The sequence below is a fragment of the Panulirus ornatus genome, chromosome 13, assembly GCF_036320965.1.
Source record: "Panulirus ornatus isolate Po-2019 chromosome 13, ASM3632096v1, whole genome shotgun sequence".
Lineage (NCBI taxonomy): Eukaryota > Metazoa > Arthropoda > Malacostraca > Decapoda > Palinuridae > Panulirus > Panulirus ornatus.
Window position 1 is genome coordinate 49784141 of NC_092236.1, and position 13080 is coordinate 49797220.

Here is a 13080-nt window from a genome sequence, read left to right on the forward strand (position 1 = left end):
CTCGCTTCCCAGGCCCTCTCATCCCCAACAGATTGCATACTTGTCCCTCTCTCCAAAACTCCTGCATTTACTTCCCAAATCACCCCATCCATAAACAAATTAAACAACCATGGAGACATCACACATCCTTGCCACAGACCAACATTCACTAGGAACAAGTCACTCTCCTCTCTTCCTACTTGCACACATGTCTTACATCCATGATAAAAACTTATCGCTGCTTCTAGCAGCTTACCTCCCGCACCATATTATCTTAATACCATCCACAAAACATCTCTATCACCGTATCATATGCCTTTTCCAGATCCATAAATGCCACATACAAATCCATCTGTTTTTCTAAATATTTCTCACACATTCTTCAAAGCAAACACCTGATCCACACATCCTCTACCTTCTCTAAAACCACACTGCTCCTCCTCAATCTGATGCTCTGTATAAGCTTTCACCCTCTCAATCAATACCCTCCCATACAATTTTCCAGGAATACTCAACAAACGTATGCCTCTGGAGTTTGAACACTCACCTTTAACCTCCTTGCCTTTGTACATTGGCACTATACATGCATTCTGCCAATCCTCTGGCTCTTCACTATGATCAATACACACAGTTGAATATCCTTACCACCCAATAAACAACACAGTCACCCCCTTTCTTAATAAATTCAACTGCAGAACCACCCAAACCTGCCGCCTTGCCAGGTTTCATCTTCTGCAAGGCTTTCACCACCTCTTCTCTCTTAACCAAACTATTCTCCCTGACCCTTTCACTTCGCACACCACCCCGACCAAAACACTCTACATCTGCCTCATTCTGTCATCAAACACATTCAGCAAACCTTCAAAATACTCACTCCATTTTCTCCTCATTTTATCACTACCTGTTATCACTTCCCCTCTTTTCCCCTTCACTGGAGCTCCCTTTTGTTCTCGTCTTTTGCTCGTTATTTGCTCCTTCCAAAACATCTTATTATTCTTCATAAAGTTTAATGATGCTGTCTCACCCCAACTCTCATTTGCCCCCTTTTTCCACCCTTGCGCCTTCCTCTTGACCTCCTGCCGCTTTCTTTTATACATCTAGTCAGTTGCACTCCTTCCTTGCAAGTATCGTCCAAATGTCTCTTTTCTCTTTCACTAACATCTTTACCTCTTCATCCCACCATTCACTATCCTTTCTAATCTGCGAGGTCCCCAACACCATAATTAAAACTTCTACATACCATAAGCAGGGAACTAAACATTGCTTGGAATGTATCTAGCATCAAGTGAATCACAGCCTGGTTTGCTGTACACATGCTAGCTCAGCTCCCTTTCACAGAAAATTTGGACTCATTTTTCCACAGGACACTTTTGAACTTAGCCATATCTTACAGTATGTCTTTGCAGACCCATCATCACCAAGAGTCATTCTCTCTCCTATCCTACAGTATGTCTTTGCAGACCCATCATCACCAAGAGTCATTCTCTCTCCTTCCCCTTTCCCACACATGTTCTGTCTTAGGAACTCCTCACTGCATTTGATTACATACTATTTACCCCATATATTCTGAACACTTTCTGAAAGGCCTTTCTGTCTATCCTATCATATACTTTTTCAGATCCATACATGTCACCTACAGATCACTTTATCTCCGAGTACTTATCAAAGCAAACACCTGATGCACAGATCTTCTCTGTCTGAAGCCACACTGCTCCATCTCAGTCTGATGCTATCTTTCAAAAAGTGCAGACTACAAGGTGATCAAGAAATTTTCAAAATGCTATACAATTTTGACATTACAGATGTTTCTTCTCTTTTGATAGATTCAATGACCAGAAATAACAGTATAATGATAAAAGGGTAGAGATGTAATGGCATTGTGGGTATAAGTGTTTTCATTTGCAGATTGGTTGAACATGGAAATTAACATCAGGTCTTGTAAATGAAAAACCTTAATTCCTTCATGTCAAGGCAAGACAAACACTTCATTGATGTCTGTAATCAGTAAATAATTTATGTATCAATTATCCTTAATATTTTTTATTTTCTTTATCTTAATCCTGTCTTTCTTTTTCAGAATCCAGCACATGTGCCATGATCGTCAAACTGGTAGGATACTCTTTTTCCCTTTCACTTTTTTCTGTAAGACTTCCATGGTAGTATGTGCCCATATGCCTCCTCTCCATACTACATGATGTTTTTTCTCATCTTTTTCCTGCAGGCAGTCGAGCTGAAGGGAGAGGTGGGTGTGGAGGTGCCTTCTGCTTTACTATCCTGTTTCTCTTGAGTATTTTTTTAAGCTTAGTGTTAGCAGATAACATCTTCATGGACAAGACTCATGTGTCCTATATTCCCAAGTGCTTTAACAGGTACAGGTACACCACTGGTTTTCCAGCACTATTGGTTCCAAAGCCTTGTTGGATTAACCATTTTGCCGGACCAACCATGGTTATGTAATAATAATTCATCAACACACCTCTAACCCACTAATTATACATCTCCCATGTATCTAAAGTATACCATGGACTGTTAGAAATTTAAATTAAAAGAAATATTAAATGTCTGTCCTTAGGTTGTTTGAATCCAGTGGCATATGTAGGGTATGGCAGGTAGGACAGGTACCCTGGACAGGGGGCACCAGTAGTGTAATGGCATCCTGGATCCAGACACTGGTTCGGATCTTAAAGATTTAGATTTTTTTGACCATGAAAACATATCTTTGGCATTTGGAATCACATTGATATTATTAGTTCAATAGTTATTCACAAAAATTGATATTTCCGTAATGGTGTCCTGGATCCAGACAATGATTCGGATCACTCCCAAAATCTAATCAGTTAGTCCGTGTCATTTCTGACTTTCCCTGAAAATTTCATCAAACTTTTTTCATAACTTTTGTTGAAAGTGACTCACAGACAAACAAACAAACTCTGGTAAAAACAATCTTGGCGGAGGTGATAAAAATAAAAAAGATATTGGTGTCATATGTTTGGATAGGGGCGCAGTTTCAGTGCTTGCCATAGGTACTATTTCCCCTAGATACACCCGTTTGAATCCTGTGGGGTCTTCTTCATCTTCTGTTATTTTTTTCCTAAGTGTGCATCGCTACAATAATGCAGTTTCGTCTGCATTATACACCTGCTCAGAACTGAGGTGCTCATCAGCTGCGAATTTTGCAAATTCACCCAAATACTCGGCAACTCCTTTGTGGTTTGCAAACTGTTTTTCTCCACACTTTGTTCATGGAAATTCCATGACGCTTCTTGAATCTTCGAAGCCATCCTTCACTATAGTCACGCTCATGTTGTAATTTAAGTTCTTTATGGAACAACTTAGCCTGGTCCATTATCATGCTACCTGACAAGTCCACTCCATCACTCTGATGCTGTCGAAACCATTCCATCATCACTCGATTGTTTGTGCTCAGTACTTTTACCATCTTTCATAGTTTTTCTAATCATCATTTGCTTCTTGGAATCGCTGTCTGCATAAAATTTCAGTATTTTCTCCCTGTGCTTCTTTATATCATAAACAGTTTATGAACCAATACTGTAGATGTCACACAGCTTACACACCAAAACCACTATCCAGTTTTTCAACAGTTCTACTTTATCTTGGATCGATATGGAATAGTGTCTACGTTTGACACCACGACTGACACTATCATATGTCTTAGAAGCCATAGCTAGGGTTAGATTTAAGCAAAATAAGATAAGAATCTCACAGAATTGCGTTATCACCACCAACAAGTGCAGTGTAAAGAATGTAAATAAGCATGCCCTACACACAACGCCATCTGTGGCTGCCCAGTAAACTAGTCTAGTGGCCGCGGTAATTTCAAGTTCCCTCATGTAATTTTGTCTGGACTAAAGGAGCTACTGCACCATCAGTTGTTGCAGGAAAATAGGTGGTGTACCTGTACCACAGACTTGTATCCTTGTGATATAAGGATTCATTTTTGTTCTCACCTCCAAGTACCTTAGCAGGTACAACAGATTTGTACTCTTGTGACATAAGATTCAATTTGCTCTCCTTACCTTTTCATATGGATGTTATGCATGCATTATACATGTCCTTAGGCATATCACTTTAGGCTGTACCACTATCTGTTTATATATAGATAGATAGATTAACCAACAACACTCACCCCATTCTTAAGGAAGTGACTTGAAATCTGACCTCTCCCACAACTTTGACACACTTCAACTTACGCCCGTATGATGTGTTGTTATTGTCATTGTCATTATTATTTATCCATTTAATTATTTCTTTGATGCCAATTCCCTCAAGGGGTTGGCCTCAGCAAAAGTTTCAATACTGGTAAACTGCAGTACCACTTCTTGGCCTTTAAGTGCCTCACCCTTAACAGGCCACTGGCAGAGGGCAACTCTGTGCAGTTTCCAGAGGCTCCTACCTAATGTTCATACTAATTACTTCAGCTTAATGTTCCAACTTCCTGCTTCTACCTAATGCTACCACCTAAATGTTTTTACCAACTATGTCTGCGTGATGCTCTTGTCTAATGTTCCTACCTACTACTGTTATCTGTTTCTCTTACTATTTTGCCAAAAGGCAGGGCACTAGCACGTAGCACTCTCCAAAGGAAAATCTAGAGTTATGAAGAATGTGTTGTGTGAGTTAAGTATTCTCATGTATTATGTATGACAGAGAGATGATACGTTTGTGGACAGAATGCCAGCAGTCCAAATGTGGGTGAGGCAGAATAATAAACTGCTACGGTTATGTCTGATCAGCACTGCAACAACGAATACTATTATTTTGGGATATAGATGTCATTTTGGATCAGGTCTCTTGAGAAATTGATTGTAATATTTTGGGATTTAGATGTCATTTTGGATCAGGTCTCTTGAGATATTGATAGTAATATTTTAGGATTTAGATGTCAGTTCAAATCATTGTTCTTAAAGAAATCTGATTCTTCTTGTTTTCTGCAGCTTATTTAGAATTCCACCTTAATACAGGGACAGTTTTTACCATTTCACCAGATTTTTCTTAGGGACACATCTTATACTTTGTTCAGTTTATTTTTTTATTTATTTATTTTTTTTTTTTTTTTTTGTCGCTGTCTCCCGCGTTTGCGAGGTAGCGCAAGGAAACAGACGAAAGAAATGGCCCAACCCACCCCCATACACATGTATATACATACGTCCACACTCGCAAATATACATACCTACACATCTTTCCATGGTTTACCCCAGATGCTTCACATGCCTTGATTCAATCCACTGACAGCACGTCAACCCCGGTATACCACATCGCTCCAATTCACTCTATTCCTTGCCCTCCTTTCACCCTCCTGCATGTTCAGGCCCCGATCACACAAAATCTTTTTCACTCCATCTTTCCACCTCCAATTTGGTCTCCCTCTTCTCCTCGTTCCCTCCACCTCCGACACATATATCCTCTTGGTCAATCTTTCCTCACTCATTCTCTCCATGTGCCCAAACCATTTCAATATACCCTCTTCTGCTCTCTCAACCACGCTCTTTTTATTTCCACACATCTCTCTTACCCTTACGTTACTTACTCGATCAAACCACCTCACACCACACATTGTCCTCAAACATCTCATTTCCAGCACATCCATCCTCCTGCACACAACTCTATCCATAGCCCACGCCTCGCTACCATACAACATTGTTGGAACCACTATTCCTTCAAACATACCCATTTTTGCTTTCCGAGATAATGTTCTCGACTTCCACACATTCTTCAAGGCTCCCAGAATTTTCGCCCCCTCCCCCACCCTATGATCCACTTCCGCTTCCATGGTTCCATCCGCTGCCAGATCCACTCCCAGATATCTAAAACACTTCACTTCCTCCAGTTTTTCTCCATTCAAACTCACCTCCCAATTGACTTGACCCTCAACCCTACTGTACCTAATAACCTTGCTCTTATTCACATTTACTCTTAACTTTCTTCTTTCACACACTTTACCAAACTCAGTCACCAGCTTCTGCAGTTTCTCACATGAATCAGCCACCAGCGCTGTATCATCAGCGAACAACAACTGACTCACTTCCCAAGCTCTCTCATCCACAACAGACTTCATACTTGCCCCTCTTTCCAAAACTCTTGCATTCACATCCCTAACAACCCCATCCATAAGCAAATTAAACAACCATGGAGACATCACACACCCCTGCTGCAAACCTACATTCACTGAGAACCAATCACTTTCCTCTCTTCCTACATTACGATAATATTTTGAAAGTTTCAGCTCATTTGAACATCCCTTGGTGGTGTGATCACCTGCATTACTAAATAGTAATTCATTTTTCGGGGTTTGATTCCCTGCACTGGCAGAGGGTATGTAGACCTCCATGAAGTTCAGTTTTGTTCTGACTAGTAAATAAATGGCAGCTAACTGCTGCATCTTAATTCAAGTTATCCTAAGAGTCTCCTTCTAGGGCAAGTGATAGGACTATGGCCCACCAGGCAAGGCACCTGTTTCATGTTTTGCAAAATGACCAAACCATAAAGTTATTTTGAGGTCCAACAGAAGTTTGGTCTGTGAATAATTGCATTGCAAAAGCTATATATCTCCTCGCAAATATTTATAGTCTTTGGAAGCTTGAGCTGTGCTAGGACCTCAGTAAGAGTACTTTCATAGATGGTTCTCCCAAAGACAATTGACGGGGGAGGTATTGATTCTTCCCTTGGTAACGAAAGATGAATTCCTTAGTGAGTAGATCCTCCTCTCCTGGATATTAGTGTGGTGATACTACATGAGATAGATGCAAGTAAGGGAGTATGCTTAAAATAGTTGGCCTTGAGATGGTGAAAAATATGATTTTAAGGTAGCCTCCTCACCTGCCACTACATTATCACCCAACCCATCATCCTCCATGAAATCCACATGCTAACATCCTTTTGAGTCAAAGACTGAAAACTGTGATACCAAAAAAAAGAGTAAATGGTAATGATACTAATGATAATTATTATTATATTTTTTTTTATTATGCTTAATTGCTGTCTCCCACGTTAGCAAGGTAGTGCAAGGAAACAGATGAAAGAATGGCCCAACCCACCCACATACACATGTATAGACATAAACGCCCACATACGCACATACACATACCAATGCATTTCAACGTGTACAAACATATAAATACACATATGTACACATGTACATATTCATACTTGAAGCCTTCATCCATTCCTGTTGCCACCCCACCACACATGAAATAGCACCAGCAAAGACACACGCATATCACCTGCCGCCGCATGGTAAGGCTAGAAAAAGACAAAAAATGCCACATCCGTTCACACTCAGTCTCTAGCTGTCCTGTGTAATGCACCGAAACCACAGCTCCCTTTCCACATCCAGGCATCACAAAACTTTCCATGGTTTATCCCAGACACTTCACATGCCCTGGTTCCATCCATCGACAGCACATCGACCCTGGTATACCACATCATTCCAATTCACTCTATTCCTTGCACCCCTTTCACCCTCCTGTATGTTCAGGCCCCAATCACTCAAAATCTTTTTCACTCCATCCTTCCACCTCCAATTTGGTCTCCCACTTCTCGTTCCCTTTACCTCTGACGCATATGTGCTCTTTGTCAATCATTTTTCACTCATTCTCTCCATGTAACCAAACCATTTCAACACACCCTCTTCTGATCTATCAACCACACTCTTTTTATAACCACACATCTCTCTTACTATTTCATTACTTAATCAAGCCACCTCACACCACATATTGTCCTAAAACGTTTCATTTCCAACACATCCACCCTTCTCTGCACAACCCTATCTATAGCCCATGCCTTGCAACCATATAACATTGTTGGAACCACTATTCCTTAGAACATATCCATTTTTGCTCTCTGAGGTAACGTTCTAACCTTTCACACATTCTTCAACGCTTCGAGAACCTTCGCCCCTTCCTTCACCCTGTGACTCACTTCTGCTTCCATGGTTCCATCCTCTGTTAAATGCTCTCCCAGATATCTAAAACACTTCACTTCCTCCAGTTTTTCTCCATTCAGACTTACCTCCCGGTTAATTTGTCCCTCAACCCTACTGAACCTAATACCCTTGCTCTTATTCACATTTACTCTCAGCTTTCTTCTTTCACACTCTTTTCCAAACTCAGTCACCAGCTTATGCAGTTTCTCACCTGAATCAGCCATCGGCGCTGTATCATCAGCGAACAACAACTGACTCACTTCCCAAGCCCTCATATCCCCAACAGACTGCATACTTGCCCCTCTATCCAAGACTCTTGCATTCACCTCCCTAACCACCCCTATCCATAAACAGATTAAACAACCATGGAGACATCATGCACCCCTGCTGCAAACTGACTTTCACTGAGAACTAATCACTTTCTTCTCTTCCTACTCATACACGTGCCTTACATCCTTGGTAAAAACTTTTCACTGCTTCTAGCAACTTACCTCCCACACCATATACTCTTAATACCTTCCACAAAGCATCTTTGTCAACCTTATCATATGCCTTCTCCAAGTCCATAAATGCTACATACAAATCCATCTGTTTTTCTAAGTATTTCTCACATACATACTTCAAAGCAAACACCTGATCCACACATCCTCTACCACTTCTGAAATCACACTGCTCTTCCCCAGTCTGATGCTCTGTACATGCCTTTACCCTCTCAATCAGCACCCTCCCATATGATTTTCCAGGAATACTACACAAACTTATCCCTCTGTAATTTGAACACTCACCTCTATCCCCTTTGCATTTGTACAATGGCACTATGCATGCTTTCTGCCAATCCTCAGGCACTTCACTATGAACCATACATACACTGAATATCCTTACCAACCAATCAATAAGCCACCCCCTTTTTTAATAAATTCCACTACAGTACCATCCAAACCTGCCACCTTGCTGGCTTTCATCTTCCGCAAAGCTTTCACTGCCTCTTCTCTGTTTACCAAACCATTCTCCCTGACCCTATCACTTCACACACCACCTCGAGCAAAACACCTTATATCTGCCACTCTATCATCAAACACATTCAACAAACCTTCAAAATACTCACTCCATCTCCTTCTCACTTGACCACTACACCCCCTTCACTGATGTTTACATTTGTTCTCTTGTCTTACTTTATTTACCTCCATCCAAAACATCTTTTTATTCTCCCTGAAATTTAATGATACTCTCTCACCCCAACTCTCATTTGCGCTCTTTTTCACCTCTTGCACCTTTCTTTTGACCTCTTGCCACTTTCTTTTATACATCTCACCCTCATTTGCACTACTTCCCTGAAAAAATTTTCTAAATGCCTCTCTCTTCTCTTTCACTAACAATATTACTTCCTCATCCCACCACTCACTACCCTTTCATATCTGCCCACCTCCTACCTTTCTCATGCTACAAGCAACTTTTGCGCAAGCCATCACTGCTTCCCTAAATACATCCCATTCCTCCCCCACTCCCCTCACATTGTTTGCTCTCACCTTTTGCCATTGTGCACTCAATCTCTTCTGATACTTCCTCACACAAGTCGTCTTTTTAAGCTCACTTACTCTCACCACTCTTCACCCCTACATAATCATTATTATTATTATTATTATTATTATTATTATTATTATTATTATTATTACACTATTATTATTGTTATTAGTATTGTTGTTGTTGTATAACCCCAAGAACCTCTTCTCCAGAGATTCCTCCAGTTTTATGTTTCTGGTACGATCAGAAGCAAGGAAAGGATGGACTTCTTTGGAGGAAGAACTTGAAGAAATTATACTCTGATGATACAAAACTGCTAAGGGTGAATTTTTACTTGGTGTTACTACAAGCAGGTTGAATCCAGTAATGCTGATGTTTATTTTTATGTCTTAAAAGTAAAGCATGTACAGGACTTGTGCTTTTTAGCTAAAAGAGAGGTTATTGAGAAAGTCAGAGATACAAAGGTTGACAGTGCAATACTGAAGGATCTGGCTGAAATGTGGGTGGTGCCAGAATTGGAAAGATTAGCAAAACAGGTGGTTGATAGACATGAATTGCTGACCATTTTTGGTATGGAAAATAATACACCAGATAAGAGAAGGAAATAAAAGAAGAAATGCTACTTAAAATATTACCAGAGGCTATAGAATTTCCAGATGCAGTTTTAGTTATAAAAGAAAGAAAAACATGATGATAAAACCTAAGGGTGCAACAAAGTATGGTTACATCTGACCTGGAGACATCTAGCAAGGAGGTACTAAATCAAGCTGGGAGACTTCATGACAAGGTAGAATTCAGTTATCAGATGTGATAAATCAAAAGAATGGTTAGAGATAAATAAAGAAAACACTCAGAAAAAGAGAAAAGATGCAACCATTCAAACTTACCTCCCAATTGACTTGACCCTCAACCCTACTGTACCTAATAACCTTGCTCTTATTCACATTTACTCTTAACTTTCTTCTTTCACACACTTTACCAAACTCAGTCATCAGCTTCTGCAGTTTCTCACATGAATCAGCCACCAGCACTGTATCATCAGCGAACAACAACTGACTCACTTCCCAAGCTCTCTCATCCCCAGCAGACTTCATACTTGCCCTTCTTTCCAAAACTCTTGCATTCACCTCCCTAACAACCCCATCCATAAACAAATTAAACAACCATGGAGACATCGCACACCCCTGTCGCAAACCTACATTCACTGAGAACCAATTACTTTCCACTCTTCCTACATGTACACATGCCTTACATCCTCGATAAAAACTTTTCACTGCTTCTAACAACTTGCCTCCCACACCATATATTCTTAATACCTTCCAAATGGGAACTTCAGTGAAGGGCACTAATGGGGAGGTGATAACAAGTAGTGGTGATGTGAGAAGGAGATGGAGTATTTTGAAGGTTTGTTGAATGTGTTTGATGATAGAGTGGCAGATATAGGGTGTTTTGGTCGAGGTGGTGTGCAAAATGAGAGGGTTAGGGAAAATGATTTGGTAAACAGAGAAGAGGTAGTAAAAGCTTTGCGGAAGATGAAAGCAGGCAAGGCCGCAGTTTTGGATGGTATTGCAGTGGAATCTATTAAAAAAGCAGGGTGACTGTATTGTTGACTGGTTGGTAAGGTTATTTATTGTATGTATGACTCATGGTGAGGTGCCTGAGGATTGGCGGAATGCTTGCATAGCCATTGTACAAAGGCAAAGGGGATAAGAGTGAGTGCTCAAATTACAGAGGTATAAGTTTGTTGAGTATTCCTGGTAAATTATATGGGAGGGTATTGATTGAGAGGGTGAAGGCATGTACAGAGCATCAGATTGGGGAAGAGCAGTGTGGTTTCAGAAGTGGTAGAGGATGTGTGGATCAGGTGTTTGCTTTGAAGAATGTATGTGAGAAATACTTAGAAAAGCAAATGGATTTGTCTGTAGCATTTATGGATCTGGAGAAGGCATATGATAGAGTTGATAGAGATGCTCTGTGGAAGGTATTAAGAATATATGGTGTGGGAGGCAAGTTGTTAGAAGCAGTGAAAAGTTTTTATCGAGGATGTAAGGCATGTGTACGTGTAGGAAGAGAGGAAAGTGATTGGTTCTCAGTGAATGTAGGTTTGCGGCAGGGGTGTGTGATGTCTCCATGGTTGTTTAATTTGTTTATGGATGGGGTTGTTAGGGAGGTGAATGCAAGAGTTTTGGAAAGAGGGGCAAGTATGAAGTCTGTTGTGGATGAGAGAGCTTGGGAAGTGAGTCAGTTGTTGTTCGCTGATGATACGGCACTGGTGGCTGATTCATGTGAGAAACTGCAGAAGCTGGTGACTGAGTTTGGTAAACTGTGTGAAAGAAGAAAGTTAAGAGTAAATGTGAATAAGAGCAAGGTTATTAGGTACAGTAGGGTTGAGGGTCAATTCAATTGGGAGGTGAGTTTGAATGGAGAAAAACTGGAGGAAGTGAAGTGTTTTAGATATCTGGGAGTGGATCTGGCAGCGGATGGAACCATGGAAGCGGAAGTGAATCATAGGGTGGGGGAGGGGGCAAAAATCCTGGGAGCCTTGAAGAATGTGTGGAAGTCGTGAACATTATCTCGGAGAGCAAAAATGGGTATGTTTGAAGGAATAGTGGTTCCAACAATGTTGTATGGTTGCGAGGCGTGGACTATGGATAGAGTTGTGCGCAGGAGGATGGATGTGCTGGAAATGAGATGTTTGAGGACAATGTGTGGTGTGAGGTGGTTTGATCGAGTAAGTAACGTAAGGGTAAGAGAGATGTATGGAAATAAAAAGAGCGTGGTTGAGAGAGCAGAAGAGGGTGTTTTGAAATGGTTTGGTCACATGGAGAGAATGAGTGAGGAAAGATTGACCAAGAGGATATATGTGTCAGAGGTGGAGGGAACGAGGAGAAGAGGGAGACCAAATTGGAGGTGGAAAGATGGAGTGAAAAAGATTTTGTGTGATCGGGGCCTGAACATGCAGGAGGGTGAAAGGAGGGCAAAGAATAGAGTGAATTGGAGCGATGTGGTATACCGGGGTTGACGTGCTGTCAGTGGATTGAATCAAGGCATGTGTATGGGGGTGGGTTGGGCCATTTCTTTCGTCTGTTTCCTTGCGCTACCTCGCAAACGCGGGAGACAGCGACAAAGCAAAAAAAAAAATATCCCTGGGGATAGGGGAGAAAGAATACTTCCCACGTATTCCCTGCATGTTGTAGAAGGCGACTAAAAGGGGAGGGAGCGGGGGGCTGGAAATCCTCCCCTCTTTTTTTTTTTTTCAAAAGAAGGAACAGAGAAGGGGGCCAGGTGAGGATATTCCCTCAGAGGCCCAGTCCTCTGTTCTTAATGCTACCTTGCTAATGCGGGAAATGGCGAATAGTTTGAAAGAAAAAGAAAAAGATATATATATGAGTGAATGGGCCATTATTCGTCTGTGTCTTGGCGCTGCCTCACTGATGTGGGAAACAGCAATCAAGATTAATAAATATGTATATTTATTATCAGAGGGCTAATATTTTGTAAAAATGATTTCTTATAGGATAATATAGTCTTATCATTTTTAGCTGTAGAACAGTGTACAGATTCTCTGAGTAATATATTATGTTTTGTAGTTTGTTTGATATGAGCATAAGAATATATGCATCAGTAGTGAAGTGAAC

The 13080-nt window shown here is 40.9% G+C and overlaps 1 long non-coding RNA gene across 1 annotated transcript in view; it reads left to right on the plus strand.

Annotated features, from left to right (window-relative positions):
* LOC139752856 (uncharacterized) overlaps positions 1–10301 on the plus strand; it is a 29500-nt gene extending 19199 nt beyond the window's left edge. The window contains exons 2-3 of the long non-coding RNA XR_011713596.1: positions 2057–2088; positions 9655–10301. This is a non-coding gene — a long non-coding RNA (uncharacterized lncRNA). The remainder of the gene's footprint in view (positions 1–2056; positions 2089–9654) is intronic.
* Positions 10302–13080: the final 2779 nt, after the last annotated feature.